The sequence below is a fragment of the Girardinichthys multiradiatus genome, chromosome 21 (genome assembly GCF_021462225.1).
Source record: "Girardinichthys multiradiatus isolate DD_20200921_A chromosome 21, DD_fGirMul_XY1, whole genome shotgun sequence".
NCBI classification, from domain to species: domain Eukaryota; kingdom Metazoa; phylum Chordata; class Actinopteri; order Cyprinodontiformes; family Goodeidae; genus Girardinichthys; species Girardinichthys multiradiatus.
The window spans coordinates 38,273,339-38,293,133 of NC_061813.1; the positions used below are offsets into that span (position 1 = coordinate 38,273,339).

At 37.8% G+C, this 19,795-nt stretch overlaps 1 long non-coding RNA gene across 1 annotated transcript; it reads right to left on the reverse strand.

Annotated features, from left to right (window-relative positions):
* Positions 1 to 3,059: 3,059 nt before the first annotated feature.
* On the reverse strand, positions 3,060 to 19,106 carry LOC124858313. The gene is made up of 2 exons (XR_007035801.1): positions 18,978 to 19,106; positions 3,060 to 3,341 (listed from the first exon to the last, which is right to left on the reverse strand). It is a non-coding gene; the product is annotated as an uncharacterized LOC124858313 (long non-coding RNA).
* Positions 19,107 to 19,795: the final 689 nt, after the last annotated feature.

Below are 19,795 nucleotides of genomic sequence, written 5' to 3' on the forward strand. Positions count from 1 at the left end.
AACTTGTTATTAATACTTACATGAATGTATTTAAAATGTAATTTATTCAATTTATTTATTTGCTAGATAATATTTTTTTAAAACACTTATTTGTTGCAAGTTACAATAATGGGAGTTATGTTGTTTTTTAAAACCTCAAAATGAGAAATAAATATTTAAATTAGTAGCTTGTGGTGTATTGCTTTTCACTAACACCTGGACAAATATAAAAACACAGCTGGATAATAAAGTCTTAAAGCAGACAGCTAAAAACCTTCCACTTTGTATTTATTTTGTGTGATGACATCACCAGTAAGACTGGTTGATTTTCATGCATGCTTGGTATATTATGTTTGCATGATCTTTAATTAAATTCAGTTAATCACTGTAGGAGAGAAAGACAGATAAACTGAGTCAGTTTTCTAAGTCTAGAGTATAAAAGGGAGCACAAACAGTCTGTAGAAGACGGACATTAAGTTGTTGGCAGCAGCAGATCAGCCGATGCCCCCCTCCAGCAAGGTGCCAACTAAAGTCATGCCAGGTGTAACTTCCAGGAGGAGAAAAAACAGAGAGAACATAAAGTTAAAAGCTGAAATAACATCAAATAACACAAAACTGGAGAGTTGTAGGTGAATTTAGCAGAGCAACGGAAAGTGGTCATTATGTCCTCCATCCCCCTAAACCAATAGCAGCATATCCTGAGCTAACTACAGAGATAGCTTACTCAGTTAACATAGCAGGTTAATCTCAGCCACTCTAACTACTTATAAGCTTTATCCTAGCCTCAAAAGTAGACAGGGTGTCTGCCGCACTGACTAAAACTGGAGTTGTTCAACAGAAGAGGAGCCAAGTTGCTAAAGGATCTGTCTCACATTATTCTTCTAAAAACTCTTGGAACCACCAGTAAACCTGCAGTCTGTTATAATGGAATAATCAGATATTCTAAGTATGATGGAGCTAGCTACTTAAGGGCTTTATATGCGAGAAGGAGAATCCTAAATACTATTCTGGATTTAACAGGAAGCTAACAAAGGGAAGCTAGAGAGAACTACAACTAGGACAACTCTGTTTTTAAATTTAATCAGAGTTCTCTGTTGGATCAGCTAAAGGCTTTTAACTGCATTTTGTGGACCTCCTGATTACAATAGTCCAGCCTTGAAGTGACAAAGCAGCTTTGTTTTCAAAGACTCTGGTCCGGAGACCACAGCCTCTATCTTCTTTGACTTTATTTATAAATTTAAAGTCATCCAGGATTTTATGACTTCAATATGTGATTGTAGTCTATCTAACGGATTGGATTCTTTAGGATTTATGGATAAATATAGCTGAGTATTATCAACATAGCATTAATTAATTAATTAATTAATCAATTTTACCAAGTGCAAACATACATGTGGTAACAAGAATTGGACCAAGCACAAGGTCCACAGTATGAAGACAGGAGTAGGCTGCAAATATTTTGAGCAAAGCCAAATCTAAATTATAATATATAAAATTATAATATATAGTAGGGACCAATCACAGTGAAGAAGCCAGTAGAAAGCTCTCTGTAAAGTAAAATAAACTCATCAATATCACATCCTACTCATTAAAGCAGATTAAAGATTTCTTCTGTTTTTGATTTTTTGTCACACAAATCTCATCATTCCACAAAATATTTTCCTATAGGTCTAGTTGATTCTTAAGATGTTTTTAGGAAATGTTAGATGGACCTTTGTGCATTTTGGGTCTGGTACCTGACTCCAGCGGTCATTGGGTGAAAAGGGAGGTAAACCCTAGACGGGTCATCACCCCTAAATGACAACATAGAGAGATAGGACAAACCACCATGCATGCATACACCAGTTTACCTAACAGTAATGTTTTTGGACTGTGGGAGTACATGCAAACTCCACACAGAAACACCCCAGGCCGGGATTCAAACCGAGGACCCCCGTTGCTCTGAGGCAGCGGTTCTAACAATATTGTGCTCCCATTTAAAAAAACAAAAACAAATATCAAAACAAATCATAACGAAAAATCTTAATTTGTGACAAGACAAAATTCTAAGACAAAGTAGTGATTTTCTGCACTACTTAAAAATAATAACGTGCTGTAATGTGAGCTGAGTCACACCTGACAAACTATTTAGGCTGAATGTCTTTGACAGTTGTCTTGAAAACAGGAGGGGAATTACTGACAATTCCAGTCCCACTCAAAAAACCAACTCCAAAAATAAAACCAGTCCAGTATTTTTAGCTTCCAAAGCTACATTAATCACCTTAAAAGGACAGTTTTAGCCGTGTGTCACCAAGGGAAATTACTCATGGAGTTTATGTAAATATGTGGTTGCATTAAATAGTCAATATTAATAAGTCTTTGTTTTTCTGACAAATTAATGACGGTTAGTAGTTCCAAATGTTCTTTCTTCAAACAAGTTAAGAAACAAGAAAAGCATAGTATCCACGTAAAAACCCATGAAATATGTTCTGTTGTTTAGACTTTGGCAACATATTATGAAAATGCAAATGACTTCATCAGCTGTTGTAAATCAGCTTTAGAAAACATTGAAACGCTGTGTAAGAGGAGCCCATCATTTATTTATGAAGCTTGAAACTAAGTTGGAAAAGCTAATCCAGGAGTTCAGTCACTACTTCTGAAGACTTAACCCACTAATGTGAATGAAGCTTTAATACTCTGTTGTTATTTGACAAAAATCATCGAAATTAACCTGTTGAGCTCTGCTTATAAAGAGGCTGATTTGTTGGAGGAAACCATCGACCGTCTTATTTATGTTCATCAAACTGCCTCAAATGCTTTTAGATAAAGATTTCAAATAAAACTAACTTAAACCTGAACAGCAGCGGCATTTGTTACATTTCTCTGAATCATTTGTTTGGCAAATTTAAATAATGTTTGTCAGATGCCGTCATTATGAACCACTCAATCATGATGTCAAACACAGTTTTTTTTTCTTGTGGTTGTGAGCAGCAGCACAGAGATAACCCTCAGGTAACCAACCAATTAGATCAATTAGATCTGGTCAATGAAGGCAGAACAAACCTAAACATATATGGACATAACATGCATGGTGAGTGGTCTTTTCATTGTGGGTGTGATTGTTTATTGCCACAGTTACTAATTATTTCCACTTTAGATGTTTCTCATGAAATTACAACACTTTCCTGTTTCTGAAAAATAGGAACCTGGTTTAAACGTGGTATAAAAGGTCCTCCCTTGCTGGTTCTTTCTTCACACTTTAAGAAAGTGAGCAGTCTGCAGACTTCTTCAGATCCAGAGTTCAGTTCGGCGCTGCTCATCATGTCGACTCTTTCTTACAGCCTTCGGATCTTTCTGCTCAGCCTGGCTGCTCTCATGTTCATCTTGGCATCAGAAGGTAAAAAAAAAACAACAACAAAACAAAATCATCATCAAATATTATTTTATGTCAAATTTTATTTACTTTACAAACTGAAGTACAGAAGACTTTGTGAACTTGTGATAAGGAGATTAATTGGACACAGGCAATTAGATGACATGTGAACTTGACCTGAAAGATTTTATTCAACTTAATTTAATATTTTAACTTTTTTTTTTTTTACTATATCAATATTCCTGCTAATTTCACATAATGTTGTTTAACATAAGTTTATTGAATTTTACACAGAATTTTATTTCTCTTTTCCTGATATTTTCTGTTTTTCTTTTTTAAACATTTATTTATTTATTTTTATTTTACTTTAAATGAATGAATGAATTATTTAGTTTTGTTATCTAATAATTCTGCTGTATTCTTTCAGTTTTTTTGAAAAAGATTATTTGTTCTGATATTTATCTAGGTTTATTTTATCAGGTCAGTAGTTGTGGTTTATTTTTGAAATCTGATGCTAAAACAGAGATTGAAGAAAACAACTATTATGTTTAATATCCTGACAAGTAAAGGGGGATGAAATCAGGGAAGTTGTTACCAGGGCAACAGCTTAATATTTGATTAGTAGCTCCAGCTATGGAAGGCTTGTTTTGCCAGTTTTTCAGTTTGAAAAGTAATGTCATGATTATTAGTAACAAGATTTTCCTTCCTGTTTATGTTTGTTGGCGGATGGTGCAGGTTTGCCATTTTTAAGTTTACCCTGCTGGAAATCCTGCAACTCCAGTCCGAAACAAAATATGAAAAGCTGCTTCGAACAGCGACCACGCAAGAACTGCGAGACCCACGGCTTTGTGTAAGCGAGGCATGACTTGTTTCAGTCCTCCTTGTTCTTCAGCATTTTTGTCAAAGCTTTTAGCAGTTTTAATTGGCAAAGTAATCTCACTGATTTTTGATTAAAACCACAGTGGGTCTGGAAAGGATAATCAGCTCAGTGACTGAACGTTCACACGTAGAAAATGTTTTGTTTTCTGCTTTTAGGGTTACAACCAAGGATAATAAAAAGTATTGCATTAAAGGAACGTCACAATGGATCATCGGAAAGATATCACAGGTAGGTTTGGGTGATATTCAGCTTCATCATATCATAATCTAGAGGCCTAAACAACCAAATAGCTCCTGTCCTTAAAGATTATGGAGAGTTCATATTGGGACAACATTTACCTCCATTCTGAATAGTTTTCAAAGCATATCTGCTGATAACACTGGAGATTTACATTTTACAAAAACACCCCTCTGCCCAAAATATTACGCTGCAATAATAACACTAAATACTACCTTCTACATGCCAAAAACAATAATAATAATAATAATAATACACAAAATGACCATTCACCTGCTTGAATTAGTATTTTGATACATTTAATACATTCATTGTTTAAAGGATTTTCTTCTTCTGGTTTTGCCACTGTAAGCTCCTTTTAGGATTCCTGAGAAATATTCAGAAACCTTCTAAATTTAAACTCCTTTTATGCTCATAGTTCAATCTCCACATGTGCAACCTATACATCCAAGTGTTGGTAATTTTGTCTACTTTCACCCAGTGTTTCACTCATTATTTTCTGTCCAATCATCCCAGAGTTCAGAGAGCACATACCTAAACTCTAATTCACTCCTGAACTTGCCGTATCTCCTGCTTGAAACATTGTTCATTCATAAACATTCACACATGTGACCACCAGAACCTCCTGCCTCTCAAGGTTCATCGTTACTTTCAGTGCAGCTGATAGTTTGAGGCTTGAAGTCTTGCGTTCTGGTCTGATGGAAGTTGTGATGCATGTTCACACTTCACCCCCCACAGAAAGGGAACCATATCAGCCAGTGATCGAGCATTTTCTGAGTTTCTTGTTTTTAAATCGCTTAGCATGCTATGCTTTCCTAATGAACGCACACGCAGCTTAGACTTTAACACGACTAACAGAAGAAAGTGGATGTAAGTCGGGTTTTTGGTTGCTGCCGCATAAAAAAATTATAATAATCACATTTAAATGGAGGATCATGTTTGATTTTCTTGTAAGAATTGATGATTTCTCAAACATTTTGTCTTTTTGTTGTTTTCATCGCAGGGAAAGATAAAATGTCCTCTTGACATCTCCCCTCCACAATAAGCCCTGGGATTTGATGAAGTATAGACAACACCAGCAAAGCAGCTACTCAGAACATTTCAATATTTCCAAGCATGTATTTAAAGGAAGGAGAATTTATTTTAATTTGTTCTAAATGTGTAATAAGTTTAAATAATTTTGTAATTGTTATTTTTTTTAACCTTGAAGCAAAAAAGGTTTATCCAGTGTTTATCCAGTGGTGTATTTACTTTCAGCGATGATTAAAACAGTTCTGACATGAAATATGGATTTTGATGTTTTATGTTTATTGTAGCAGCGCGGTTCGAACAGAACAGCCAGAACTCATTTTGACAAATTTTGATGTTGATTCCCCCTGAAGAAGAGCAACTGGACGAAGCTCAGAAAGAACAAGACGTCCAGGTGTTATCAGGTCAACCCTAAGATGCTGTCACACTTCTCCTAACTTGCCATGTTTGTTGGCGTATCTTAAATTGTGTTTTATGTTGTTCTAAATGGGAAGGAATGAAGCACATTTTGCCAAACATGAACTCCTGTCACATCTAGGACATATGTGATGCTCCTCTAGCTTTTCTTTTGGGATTTCCCTACATTTAGCTCCATCTGACCAGCTCCCACCTCCCTGCTGAAAACAAGTCTACCCACAGAACAATGCTGCCACCACCATGCTTCTTCACTGCATGGTGATGTTTCAGAGGGATATGCAGATCTAGTTTAGCTCCCCACACACAGCGGTTTGCATGTAGACCAGAATGGTCAGTTTTCACTTATTTGACTATTCGTCCACTTGTTTCCTACATCCAGGGTTCTTAAACTGTGGTAAGAGTACCACTGGTAGTAGTTGGGCTGCCTTTAGTTGGGTCATATACAAGATAATTACAAAGTTAAATAACTGTAATTAGAGCTTAAACACCATGATTCACAATGTAATGTATTCGTTTTGAGTTGTTCTGAAAAAAAAAAAAGTCTGCCTAAAATAGAAAACCCTAAAAGAACCCAACCCTAACCAAGAAACCAAGATGAAGCGCTGGTGGCCACATCAAATCCAACCCAACTGAGCTCCAGTTTCAAGTCATAAAACGGGGAAGGAAATGTTAATTGTTGGGCTCAGTGACAAGCTAACTACTATTAGCAAGAAAAGCTGATGACAGCGGAGTTCTTTGCATTGTATGTCTTCCAATAATGACGGAACATGTTCACTAACTTAGCAGTACTATCCGTGGGAAGATTTAATGAGATACAAACAGGTAAAAGAGCAAAAAACTGTTTATTGCTACATGTTGAGAAAGCAGCAGCCATTTTGAATACTTTGCCATCTGACTTAAGAGGGATTTTATTTTTCAGCTTGGCTCTGACATTTGAATAAAAATTGTGTAGTAATACTGTTTTGAAACATCTTACCTTGTGGTGATACTTGGTATTTACTTAGTATTTACGGAGGTGGTTCAAGTGATGGTTCAGGTTTAGGAACCACTGCCCTACATGACTCGAGACAACCTGCAACTCTGACTTGCATTACTTTTTTCCTATAACTCTTCCATAAAGACCAGATTTGTTAAGGACAAATAGTTGTCCTTTCAACAGATTCTTCAACCTGAGCTGTGGATTTCTGCAGCTGAGTAACCATGAGGTTCTTGACGGCTTCTTTGATTAATGCTCTCCAGATCGAGCGTGACAGTTTAGGTGAACGTCCACGCTTCGTAACCATCTATCCTTTCATGTTTAGATGAAGGAGTAAACACAGTTTTCACTTGGTTGCACTGATAAAAGAGTGAAATTTCTTTAAATAAAAACGATGAGCAGGTGGTGCAGTGGTAACATCAGTTCAACATATGTCTGCTGGAAACTGAGCTGTTTCATTTGTAAAGTTGGTGTTTTTGCTTCAGTTAGAGCTTGAAGAAAAGCGTCACCATATTTGTATTTGAGTGGGGGCATGTGTTCATTGTTGATGCTTATTTCATAAATATAAACTTAAAAACAGACTTAGTTTTCAATCTGATAACCTGTGTTTAGTGTGGTGCAACATTTAGAACATTTAGAAATATTCCAAACAGATGGTAAGATTGATAGAGGAACCATCAAACTGCTGTGTCTGACAATGTGGTTTCTTATCTGTCAGATGAGCCCATTTCTGGGTATGCACACTCATATCTCAGCCCAAAACAGCATTTCCTGTTTTTTATTTTTTTATTTAAGGGCCTTAAAGGTTGTAAGTGCCAACATTTATCAGCAAGTAACGAACGGTTTTGTAGCAGAGATCCAGTGGGCTTTACTGCAGAGCAGATCTCAAACATGTGGACAGCTTTCACCATCAAGGGCAAGATTTTTTTGCCCATCTTGGTGGTTTGGATCCTCCTCAGTGTGTCTGTCGGTAATGTACATTTTAAAGGTTTTGGGCTTGTTTCCCTTTTTGGGTTCTTATTAGTCACAGACTGCAGCTCTTCGAGATCTAAAGAGTGAATATTTAATTAATAATAATAATAATAATATAAAAATTTTATTTTTACTGTTACAGGAACAATTAAAATCTGTTTTTGTAAATCTTCACAGAGACAAAGCGCAGTAGTCAATGTGTCTAAGGCAAAAATAGGAAATATTTGCGCAGTCATTCATCAGTATGTGTGGTGATGCTGGTGGTGGGGTGATAAAATCTGTGTATGGGTAGAAGCCTTTGTTTATACAATCTGCCTTTGCCTCAGTTGTTCTGTAGCGCCTACCAGAGGGAAGGGGGAGAAAGCTGAGGATCCAGGGTGTAGGTTCTGGTTCTGTTGTGATGGTCTAAACAAGCTTAGAACTGGTACAGGGTGTCAGGTGATGCTGGTTGAGTGGTCTGTCGATCTCTGGGCATCTTCGTAGCTAGCGATGTACTTGATCCCCCTTCCACATGTGCCTTGGAGCGGTTGCTGTTAAAGTGCACCTTAAAGAGCTGTTTGTTCTCCAGTTTTGCTTCTCTGCTGCCTTTCACCGTTGACCAGCGGGCCCCTCTATAAACCTGCTGGTCACCTGACTTGAAGGCATCGCCACATGCTCTGAGCAGGGTCCATTCTTCCTTGTTGAGATACGGCTTTTCATTCGGGAACACTTTACAAAAGCTTATGTAGCAGTGTACTGCAGATGTGTGGCCCTCCAGGTCTGACCCTTCTGCAGATATCCCACAATCTGTGGTGTCAAAACAGTCTTGTAAGGCAACGATGTTTTTCAGGTTGCAGTTGTTTGCTCTTCAGCCACAAACACAGCGTGGGCAGGAGTAATCAAAAAGAAAGAGAAATGTTTTACTTGATTGACATTTTAATTAACAAGTTCTGACCTGAGGAGGAATTAATCAAACTTTAAGAAGGTTTGAATAAATGATGCAGCAGATTGTGAGACAGAAGAAAGGAACACCTCTCTGATTCATTCAGATATTAAAACCATTGCCTGAGAATAAAATGAAACGGAGAAACAAACTAGCGGAGGATTGGACAGAGTAACGGGCTAAATGCTGATGGAGGTGTGGAGAATGACATTGATGCTGGTGTGTTAATCGGAGGACAATAAAGAAAAACTGAGTCAGAAGGTGGGCAGGGAGAATGAGGGAGGGTGTTGGCTCGCACGCACCCTCCTGGGTCCAACTACAGAACCCCCACCCCAACTGAAATCCCTCCTCTGACCCTCACCCTAGTCATGCAATAAAGATGGACCTTCCTTACAGGATTCATTTAATATTACAGGATTTATTTATGGTTTATATTCTGTAATTTTTTAAAGAAGACAAAACTCAGAAATTATTGGCGAACATATGAGGAATCTCTCATTGGACTGTTTCTGCCATTTTCTGACAGCCTTCACGTCATTTTCAGTTTTTTTGTTGTATTGCCAGCTCAATTTCCTTCTCTGTTTTATTTTGTTATTCTTCAGCACCAAAATTACCACAAGCTTTCGCCAGATCTCTTTTATTCTTCTCATTGACACAAAAAGTTCAGTTTTTTGAGAGGTTATTTGATCTGGCTGTTATTTGCATAAATATATGTCAGTAGGGTCAGGTTTTCTCGTAAATGGATGCATGATGCCTCATTTAAATATGGGCAAACCGTGTCAGCACAGATTTACGCTCTCTACTTTGAGAATCTACAGCTGGGCCTGAAATGATTCAAACCCCTGGTAGACCTAGATCTAAATCTTCATGTTTATTCTCAGTGGAGCTAATTTTAAAATTTTTGAGTGGCCCCGCTTAAGTCCAGGCCTGAATCTAATAGAAAATCAGTGCAGAGATCTAAAGATTAAGGTGATCGCAAGGAGACCTTCCAACCTAAAAGACTTGGATCTCAATGCAAAAATACCAGGAGGGTTTGAGTGCTGTAATGTCAATAAAGATTGTCCATTTATTATTTAGAAGGGTACAAATAATTTAAATACTCCCATTTTTCAGGAAAATATAAATAAAAAACTAATATTTTTTTCTTTTCAAAACTGATATTATTTGATAGATGCCTGTCTTATTTTCTACCAGAAATAAAATCCCTGTTTGAATGAAAATTATTTTAAGTCTAAATTCCTCACATCACTTACATCCTTACCGTTTATCTGCTTCTGTCACAAGTCACAAGTAAGCCTCAAGTCTTTCCGCCAAAGTCTCGAATCAAATTCAATGTCAAAACAGGCCAAATCTAGTCCAAAGTTATGGCAAGTCGACCTGCAAGTCTCAAGTCGGATCAAACTTTTAATTTCAAGTCCTAAACAAGTTATCTGTTTACCACAGTAAATATTAACCTAAACAAACTAAACTAAAATAATAATTAAAAAATAACTAGATTTAAAAAAAAATAACATTTGTTAAAGTTCTATATTGCAAACTATTGCAACCTTCTAATTTATTGCAAGGTTAGCAGACTGCATGATCTGATTTAAAAGCCAATCTGTAATCTTTAATAGGTTTACATTAGAGTGAGAACCTTTGAATTTCCTGGCTCCATGTTTATATTACATAAACGTGGTTGCGAAGCTAACATTAAGCATAAATTAGTTCACTTTTTAACTTTGATTCATCATCCTTTGTTTAAGTTTAAATGTCCGAAGGGAGTTAGATGTTGTTGTTTCTGTGCTTCAGTTTTCAGCCCACATGTTTGAGCACCTTGTAATCTGTGCCAGCAAATAATATCATTATAAATTATTTTTCTCTGTTATGTTAGATTTGAGGTATGAGAATTAACTAAAACTGGAAATTAATAAATCTAACTTCAGCCTATTGAAGAAATGTATAAATGACACTGAAGAGAATCGTCAGATTTTTTTTCCCATTTAAAAACAGGCAATTTGCATTTTAGAGCACAGTATTAGGGTCAGGCTAAGAATTTGGTTTTTTTTTGGGAAATTACGAGAATAAAGTAATAATTGTTTATGAGAAAAAGCACAGTTTTTCCATGTGATAAAATTAGGAATGTTGAGCATCTTGTGAAGTTATACTTTGGTATCTGTTTCACAAATAAGGAAATTCTTAATCTTTTAGCGCATCGGCATCAAATTATTACCAGTATCTGGACTTTTAAAAGATTGTGCAAAAGAACCACATCCACTCAGAAGAAAAAGTTTGTTTTGTGGAAGAGGAGCTGTCATTACTTTTTTCTCATAATATTATGACTTTATTCTTGTTTATTCTTATTCTCATTTGTTCTTCTTATTCTTAATATTAGCCTACTACTTTAATATTGTAATTTCTAAAAAAATGAAATTCTCTTAGCCCGGACCTAATATTCTGTCATACAATCATGTACATTTGCGTTTAGATCAATAAATAACTACATACATACATAAAAATGCATGTTTAGCATAATAGTGTCATTAAACCTAAGCATAAAACTGAAGCTTTGCAAGCACTATATTAATTAAAGCAAAAATAATAAAATGTATATTTTTGGCTTTTTTTAGTTTTATTTTTTATCTTAAAAAAAAACACTTCCATTGCGACCTTATGGAAAAAATAAATGACGGTATTTTAGAGCATTTTTCGCTGAGTTGATCACCCAAAACATGGCCACACATTTCTGGCAGCTCTAGCAACTCTTAATAATTGTCGTTACACCTGCTGACAGCACTCGTCAACGTCTCCTAGCTTGCAATTAAGATACCGTTTTTCATCACAGTCAATAATTTATCTCAATTATATTCTCAGTTCTCGTTTTTATGCCAACGCCAGCTTGTTGGAGAACAAATGTCCTTCAAAGGCAACTAGGCTGCCAGGAATTAAACTGTTCATGATGTTAATTGCAAACATACACTCAAATCAATACAAATGCAGTTGACATAGCAGCTAATTATAGTTTTGTACTTTGAGGCTCATATGTGATTCAGCCACACAATCAGCAGTGTGGAAGCCAAATAACCTGGGTCTGTGCATAAGCATGTGTTGAATAGAGCCAGTCAGTGCTGTGTAATTTAGTCGGTAAAGGTTAAACATAATAGCTTAGAACTGGACCCTACCTAATTTAACTGGATTTGTGTGTTTCATATTGATTTCCTGCCACGTCCTTTTTGTACCTGCTGGGTTGCACCTAGACACATTTATTCCACACACAAACTTTATTTATTTATTTTTGGATGTTGAATAAGTGTAGTGTTGAGGATTCAACTTTAATTCTCCGTCAAATCACACTCATGCATTGATTTGGTCTCTGCCACGCTACCGCTCGTTATTTTGCAGCAGCAACAGTTTTTCTTTTCTTCTTAAATATGTGCTGATATTCTCCATATGCTGTTATTAATATTTATAACTCCATCGGCGAGAAATATGCACTTCGAGGCTTCTTATTTCCTCATGGTGAATCATGTTGTCTGCCTTCCCTTGATGAGGGCTTCTTATTTTCTCATGCTTAGGATTGACTTGACTCAAAGTAGAGTAACCTAATTGTTACCACTTGTTCTGAAACAAAAAACTTTGAGTATAACAGTAGGTCCACTCATAGTTCTACTCAGAACATGTTAACCCCGCTGAGACGGGGCCAAGCATTTGGTGGAAGATGTCAAGACTTGAGTCTGACTTGATTCCAAGTCACATGACTTGAATCCAGACCTCTGCTAAAATAAATGAAAGACATTGTCCTCATTTTATTTCTCTATGTCTCTGTCTCTTGCAGCCTCAAATTTTGTTCATCCAGCCTGCTGTCATGTAGGGTCAGAGAAGGTCAACGGGAAAATCCACCAGTGTTTTGAACAAAGACCAGGAAAACCCTGTCTTAAACACTTCTTTTTGTAAGTACAGCAAATATAAAAGAAGTTCATTCTTCCACATACTTCCCTAACCATCCAGTGCTCTCCAGCGGTTATTGGACAAAGGCAGGGTGCACTCTGGACAAGTTGCTACAGCCCATCATAGGGAACACAGGACAAACAACCAAGCAAGTGCACACTCTTGCCCAAGAGCAATTTTAGAGTCACCAAATGATAACAGACTGTAGAAGTAAGTTGGAGTTTCCAGATAGAAACTAAATGTTTGTCTGAACCCTGGACCTTCTTACTGGAAGACAACAGTGTTAGCCACTTTTACGCCATACCCACAAAGAACACTGGTCTCTGCTTATCCTTAATTCAAATTCAATTCAAATTCAAAAATACTTTATTAATCCCAAAGGGAAATTAAATGTTGTTGTAGCTCATTCTGAAGGTTTCTTTTTAATGTGACCCAGGAGGTCTGTGCCCTCCTTCTGGTGGTTGATTGTTTAATAAACTGTCAGAAATATTTATTTATGATCTGTGTTCATTCAATTCGAGGGAGTGTTTCATGTACGTCTCTGCAGCACATTTCAAACCAGATATTTGCAGTTTAGGAAACAAAAACTGAAGCAACATCTCAAGACATCAGACAGGAAGTTAAATGGAGTTAGATGGAGGGAGGGATAATAATGGCAATGAATTTTAAATAATGAGGTGGATTAAAATGGCTTATTGTTCCAGAGTTGAAAGATTGGTTTGCTACTTGAAGATGTTAAAGTAATTGCCAAAATGTCTTGTTTCTTTCTTTGTAGGCTTGTTATCGAAGGACGAACACCACTTTGCATCAATCCAGATTCCGATTGGCTCCGTTGGAAGATGAGGAAGGTGAGCATTAACTGGGTGGAGTCACACAGAGCAGATCTAATTAATCCTGCAAACATTTTTTTTTTTCGGTATGCATCTCTCTCTCTCTCTCACTGTTAAAACACACTGTAATGTGTTCTCTTCCCTTTTTCTTTTTCTTTTTACAGGAACACTTAAAGTGTCCTCCAGCTGACGAACACAGAGGGCAAAAATCACAATACTGAGATGTTGCTGAAAAACAACCAAAGCTACTATTTTCCAGCTTTCCTAATGGCTACAATCCATGAAAAGAGAGAGAGAAACAGAATGTTTTATATAACTTGGTGATTTATCAATCAATCAGCTTGTGATCAAAATCATCCTATTTGCTTTTGATTAGTTCTGACTGCTGATCTGCATGTTAAATACTGTAAAATCTGATTTTTTCCTGATTCATTAAATGCATCAAAGCTGACAATACCTTTTAATCTGCCAATTGGTTGACAACCAACATTTCTGTTTCTAACAAACACCCTGCAACATTTATTTCTTTTATTCTCAATCTTTGTTACATTTAATCAATAAATAAAAAAAATGCTTATACTTAGAATTTTATATGTGTCATTTTTAGAAAAAGGAAAAACAAACTGCAGATCCGATTTCATGGAAAACAAGAAATTGGTGATTGGGGCATTTGGAATTTAAAATCTTTTCTGTATTTTTACAGTTATACATTTTTAACCAAATCATTCTTATTTTTTATTGCTACATCTGCAGCAGTAGAAATAATTCAAATTGAAATTAAAATAAATCAATATAAAATTAATCTGAGGTTCTGGGATCTGTGGTTTCTGTGGGATGTCATTATCTGTGGGCTTTGGTTGAGTTTGTTTAGATTGTCCTTTGAGTCTGTGCTTGTATTTCTAGTGCAGGTCCATGTTTTTGTGTTTTATCTGGTTAATTTCTCCCTCAGTCATAACTTCTTTTACGAAAGGCAGCTTTAGGAGTAAGACCCAGATGCAGACAGGCAGAAGCAGATCGAGGAAGGGAGGAGGTGGACAAAACATAGAGCAGAGACAAAAAGGCTTGGACACGAAACTGGCTTGGCAAAAACAGTTGTGGAAAGCAGAGGAGATGACATGAAGAAACCCTCAAGAAACAAGCAGAAATAAGGAGCATATATGGGGCATGGCACAGGTGATGCAAAGAGACTGACAACGTGCAGGTGGACTGAGTGGAGGTGTCAGTAGCCAGGCTCTTAGGGACCTTGGTGGAGGTGTCGGTAGCCGGACTCTTCAGGAACTGAGTGGAGGTGTCAGTAGCCAGGCTCTTAGGGACCTTGGTGGAGGTGTCGGTAGCCGGACTCTTCAGGAACTGAGTGGAGGTGTCAGTAGCCAGGCTCTTAGGGACCTTGGTGGAGGTGTCAGTAGCCAGGCTCTTAGGGACCTTGGTGGAGGTGTCTGTAGCCGGACTATTGGGGATCTTAGTGGAGGTGTTGGTAGCAGGACTCTTGAGGAACTCAGTGGAGGTGTCGGTAGCCGGACTCTTAAGGTCCTTAGTGGAGGTGTCTGTAGCCGGACTATTGGGGATCTTAGTGGAGGTGTTGGTAGCAGGACTCTTGAGGAACTCAGTGGAGGTGTCGGTAGCCGGACTCTTAAGGTCCTTAGTGGAGGTGTCTGTAGCCAGGCTCTTAGGGACCTTGGTGGAGGTGTCAGTAGCCAGGCTCTTAGGGACCTTGGTGGAGGTGTCGGTAGCCGGACTCTTCAGGAACTGAGTGGAGGTGTCGGTAGCCGGACTCTTCAGGAACTGAGTGGAGGTGTCGGTAGCCGGACTCTTCAGGAACTGAGTGGAGGTGTCGGTAGCCGGACTCTTCAGGAACTGAGTGGAGGTGTCGGTAGCAGGACCCTTCAGGAACTCAGTGGAGGTGTCGGTAGCCGGACTCTTCAGGAACTCAGTGGAGGTGTCGGTAGCCGGACTCTTAAGGACCTTAGTGGAGGTGTCTGTAGCCGGACTGTTGGGGATCTTAGTGGAGGTGTTGGTAGCAGGACTCTTCAGGAACTCAGTGGAGGTGTCGGTAGCCGGACTCTTAAGGACCTTAGTGGAGGTGTCTGTAGCCGGACTGTTGGGGATCTTAGTGGAGGTGTTGGTAGCAGGACTCTTGAGGAACTCAGTGGAGGTGTTGGTAGCCGGACTCTTCAGGATCTTAGTGGAGGTGTTGGTAGCCGGACTCTTCAGGATCTGAGTGGAGGTGTTGGTAGCAGGACCCTTCAGGAACTGAGTGGAGGTGTTGGTAGCAGGACCCTTCAGGAACTGAGTGGAGGTGTTGGTAGCCGGACTTCTGGGGACTGACGATCAGGTGTCATTAGCTGGACCCTCCACCAACAATGTAACTTGGGGCAGGAAGCTTTAACACTGGTCAGGAAGGTTTGAGAGGATCAGTCAGTATTGGTTCTGATAGATTCTGATGTTGGTTCTGAAGCTTTATCATCTGATCCTTTAAATTTCTCTCTTAAGGAATACAACCAAAATTAAAAAGAAATCTATCAAAATCAAGCAGAGCGAGAGTTAAGACTGAGATTTTACTGATCACTTTACTCATCACTTTTAGATTATCACTGTGGACGAACTCTGGTCCACTCTTCTTTACAGAATTGACTTAATTCAGGTGTGTTTCTGAGGATGACGGACCTGTTTAAGCTCAAATTTTGACTAGACCACTCGAAAATGTAAATTTTCTTGCACAGTTGTTGGATTTGTTGAAGGGTTGACTTAAGTTTTGACTTGATCTCTGTTGCAGTGGTAGCTGATGAAAGTGTGTCTGTCTGACATTTGTTTAAATAACAGAAACGTTTACTGGTCTGTTTGGGTGTAACTGTGCTGTGAGGTATCTCTATAGAAACCTCTGCAGGATGCATGGTAGTAATATCAGTTTATCAGTAACCAACTGCAAACTAAGAGCTTAACTTTGTAAAGTTATGACTGTCAGTTGAAGCTTGAGTTGAAAGAAGAAGTCAGTCATTGCAAACATGACCTAGTTCATGTATCTGTGCCCATGTTCATTGTGGTCTCCTCAGGTTTCGTTCCCATAATCGAAAAGACTTTTAAGTTGTTTTCTGATTACTTCATTTGCATTCTGTAACTCTATCTAAGATCTATCTAACATATGCAGGGTCTATATTACAATCAGATACTAAACCAATAGTAAGAAATGGTTCAGGCTGCATCAAGTCCATTTCAAGATATTAGACACAGAAGAAAACTAAAGTAAAGGCCCAACTCCTGCAGATACTTTTAGAGTCAAAACTACCTTAGAGGGAAACGTTTTTTGTTTCAAGCATGTTTCTTTAAGGTAGGCCCATTTCTTTTCCCCACTTGATGGCGATAAAACTGAGACAAATGTTGACTGCGGTGTTTCTAAAGCCTGATGATCTAAACCGTGATGCTGTTGTTTGTGAGATGTTTCGTTTCAGCTGGGAGATTTAGTTTTTAATAGACTTCATTCACAGCTTTATAATATTAAATACAAATAACAAGAAAATAACCCCTTCAGGACATTTGATCAACTTGAGAGCTGGAGTCTTAAAATAAAATTCAATTTTTCACCACCAGAGGGAGACAAAGAGTCATGATGATCTTGGACATCTCAGACTTAAAAGGAGAAGAAATAAGGATTTATTTGACAGGTTTCTATAAAACTCAAATAATTAAACATTTTAGTTGGTGCTGAAAAGTTGCAATGTAATTTCGACATCATAAAATATTCTCATTATCTAAAATATATGTTTTAAAACAGATTTCAGAAGAACCCTATAATTAATTACTTACTACTTTCTAATTAATTACTATCCACGCTACCTACAGCATGCACCCAGGCTCAGTAGGTTAGTCATGGGAAGATTCAGTAGCTGTTTCTGTTCTGCCAGAGTTTGATATTGCTACTCTCCGGAAAGATTTCGTCTTTAACGTACAAATGAAACAGAATCTGATGTCAGTTTTAATTAACATCTTCCATGTCAAAACAAAGGTGGTAAGAAGCCACCAAAGCAGCCCTTTCATACTACTCTATACCCTGCTTCCTAATGCTAAGTCGATTTAAACTGGAATGGCCTTATGTTGTAAGAAATTGCATGTTTTTTCCTACTCCTTAATTATTATTTTTTTACTTTTATTTTAGTAGCATTTAGTAATATAAATATTTCTGTTTATTGCACCAAATAGGCTAAATGTCTTCTATACTGTGCAAATATGTCAATACCAGCTGTAAGACAAACATCTGTGAAGTTTTGGTTTCATACCCGTGGTCTTTTTAGGATCATTTAAGGATTGGTTGACCCTAGAGTTTTTGTATGAAATGATGACTCTTATCATGCCGATTCCCACATAAAAAATGTTAAAGAAACATCATCACAGCTGGGAGAAAGGTACACTAACATTCAGCTTCAGATTTCCTACAAGGCCTGTAATCAATTTCCTATCATGAGTGAACGATTTGCGCGAAAATACCACAAAAATGTCCGATAAGCATCAGCACTAAAGATGCATTCGCCGTGGTTAAAGTGGTTTCGTAATCATTCCCACATTTTGCTGCAAAGTAAGGTGTGGGTGCAAAAAAATCACTGAAGTCACTGAAAAAGACAATATTTAACAGTGCTCTGAAAGTGTCTATGTCCTTAAACAGATTTATTCTTGTTTTGTTTTATTACCTCACTTTATTTCTTGGGATCTTCAAACAAATTTTAATAGCAAACCAAAATACTCTGTCAACAAAAAATATCATTTTCAAATGATTATACTTTTTATTAGGGAAACAGCTTTCTATTACAACCAGGACAACTAAAAAAAGTAGTGAATTACTTACCACAGCCAGGACTGATTAGTACCAGTATAATGAAGCTTGGTGACAGTTTGGGCCTGCAGAGCGGAGCTAGGTGTGGTTCAGGAGGGGCTGGGGGTTGGTTGGTGGGGGGGAGTTCACGCTAATGATTATTAATACAATGCAGCTGTCCATACGCTGTCAATATTTAGTGGTTCACCTTAAAACACTGTTACTGACTGTGTCCTCTGCCCAGACTTCTCTAAATTCTTCACTTCCTGCCAGTACAACCACGTTTCCACAACTTCAGCCTGAAATATGCAGACGCAACAAAAGAGACTGACCAAATCCTTGATGGTGATGAAGCAGTCTGGAGAAATGACAGGTCTCCTGACGATGTGGTGTGAAAGTAACTACTTTCTACATGTCGACAAAACCAAGATTTTAGTCACAAGGAAGCGTATGAGGCAACACAGGATCCTAACAAGCTAATGATCTAAAGTATTGATTTGTTTATTTGCACAATCTGCAAATACTTTAGGAACCTTTTAAATGCATCTTTACATGTTTGGTCATGTTTTTGTCCCTTTTTAACAGTGTCTCTAAATGTGTTTTATTTTTCCAGGTTGTTTCTGCAGTATGAATGAAAGCATGACCTAACACTCACCTGTTAGAGTCAGCGCCGAGGCTTTCCCTGATGCTTTCACGACCATTCTGCAACAATGATTCCACCTCGGTTGTCACATCTACTGTTTCCTCCCCACATGCAAACTTTCCAAACACGCATATTAGGATCTAGAGACAGAAAGCATTAAAACATCCCCGATTTTCCACACTACAAAAACACAATACCCTCAATCACAGCAATGTTTATATCCATGTCTTAGATGCTACTAACACATAAAATCAAATGTTTACCCGTTTGATTGAGGTAAATACGGTCAACCTTTCAAGGTTTTGATGTGAAAAAATAGCTGTTATTTTGAGGTGGTTGCTGTTGCCAAACTAAATGTATCTGGTCATTTTAGTGTTCGTGTTTCGTAAAGGTTTTACACAAGAGGCAGTTTTACTCCCCTTTCTTTTTGCTGCTAAGACTTAAACTGTCTGGTTTTGGAAGTTATATGACTCATTAATTTGCTGCTGCCGTTTCATTAGTCTTGTTTATTGTTCTTTATATTTTTTACCTTTGTGTGAATCTGCATGTTTCCATTTACCTTTCGTTTTGCTGCTGAATATTGCATCCATTTTACCGGTTCATCCACCCGCATCGCTTTTGACTGATCTGCTCTGACTTTCAGACTGCAGGTGGAGCTCTGCCCCGCCACCCGCATACTGGGCCCAGGACAATAGACCCGTTTGCCCCCCCATGGTGAACCTGGTTAGTGACAGTATTGTTAGTGGGGGTCAAGAAGGACATGTGGCTTAGTTACATTAGATTCTCTGCTAACTTTGCTAAATTAAAGTATTTGTTAAATACTAAATTAT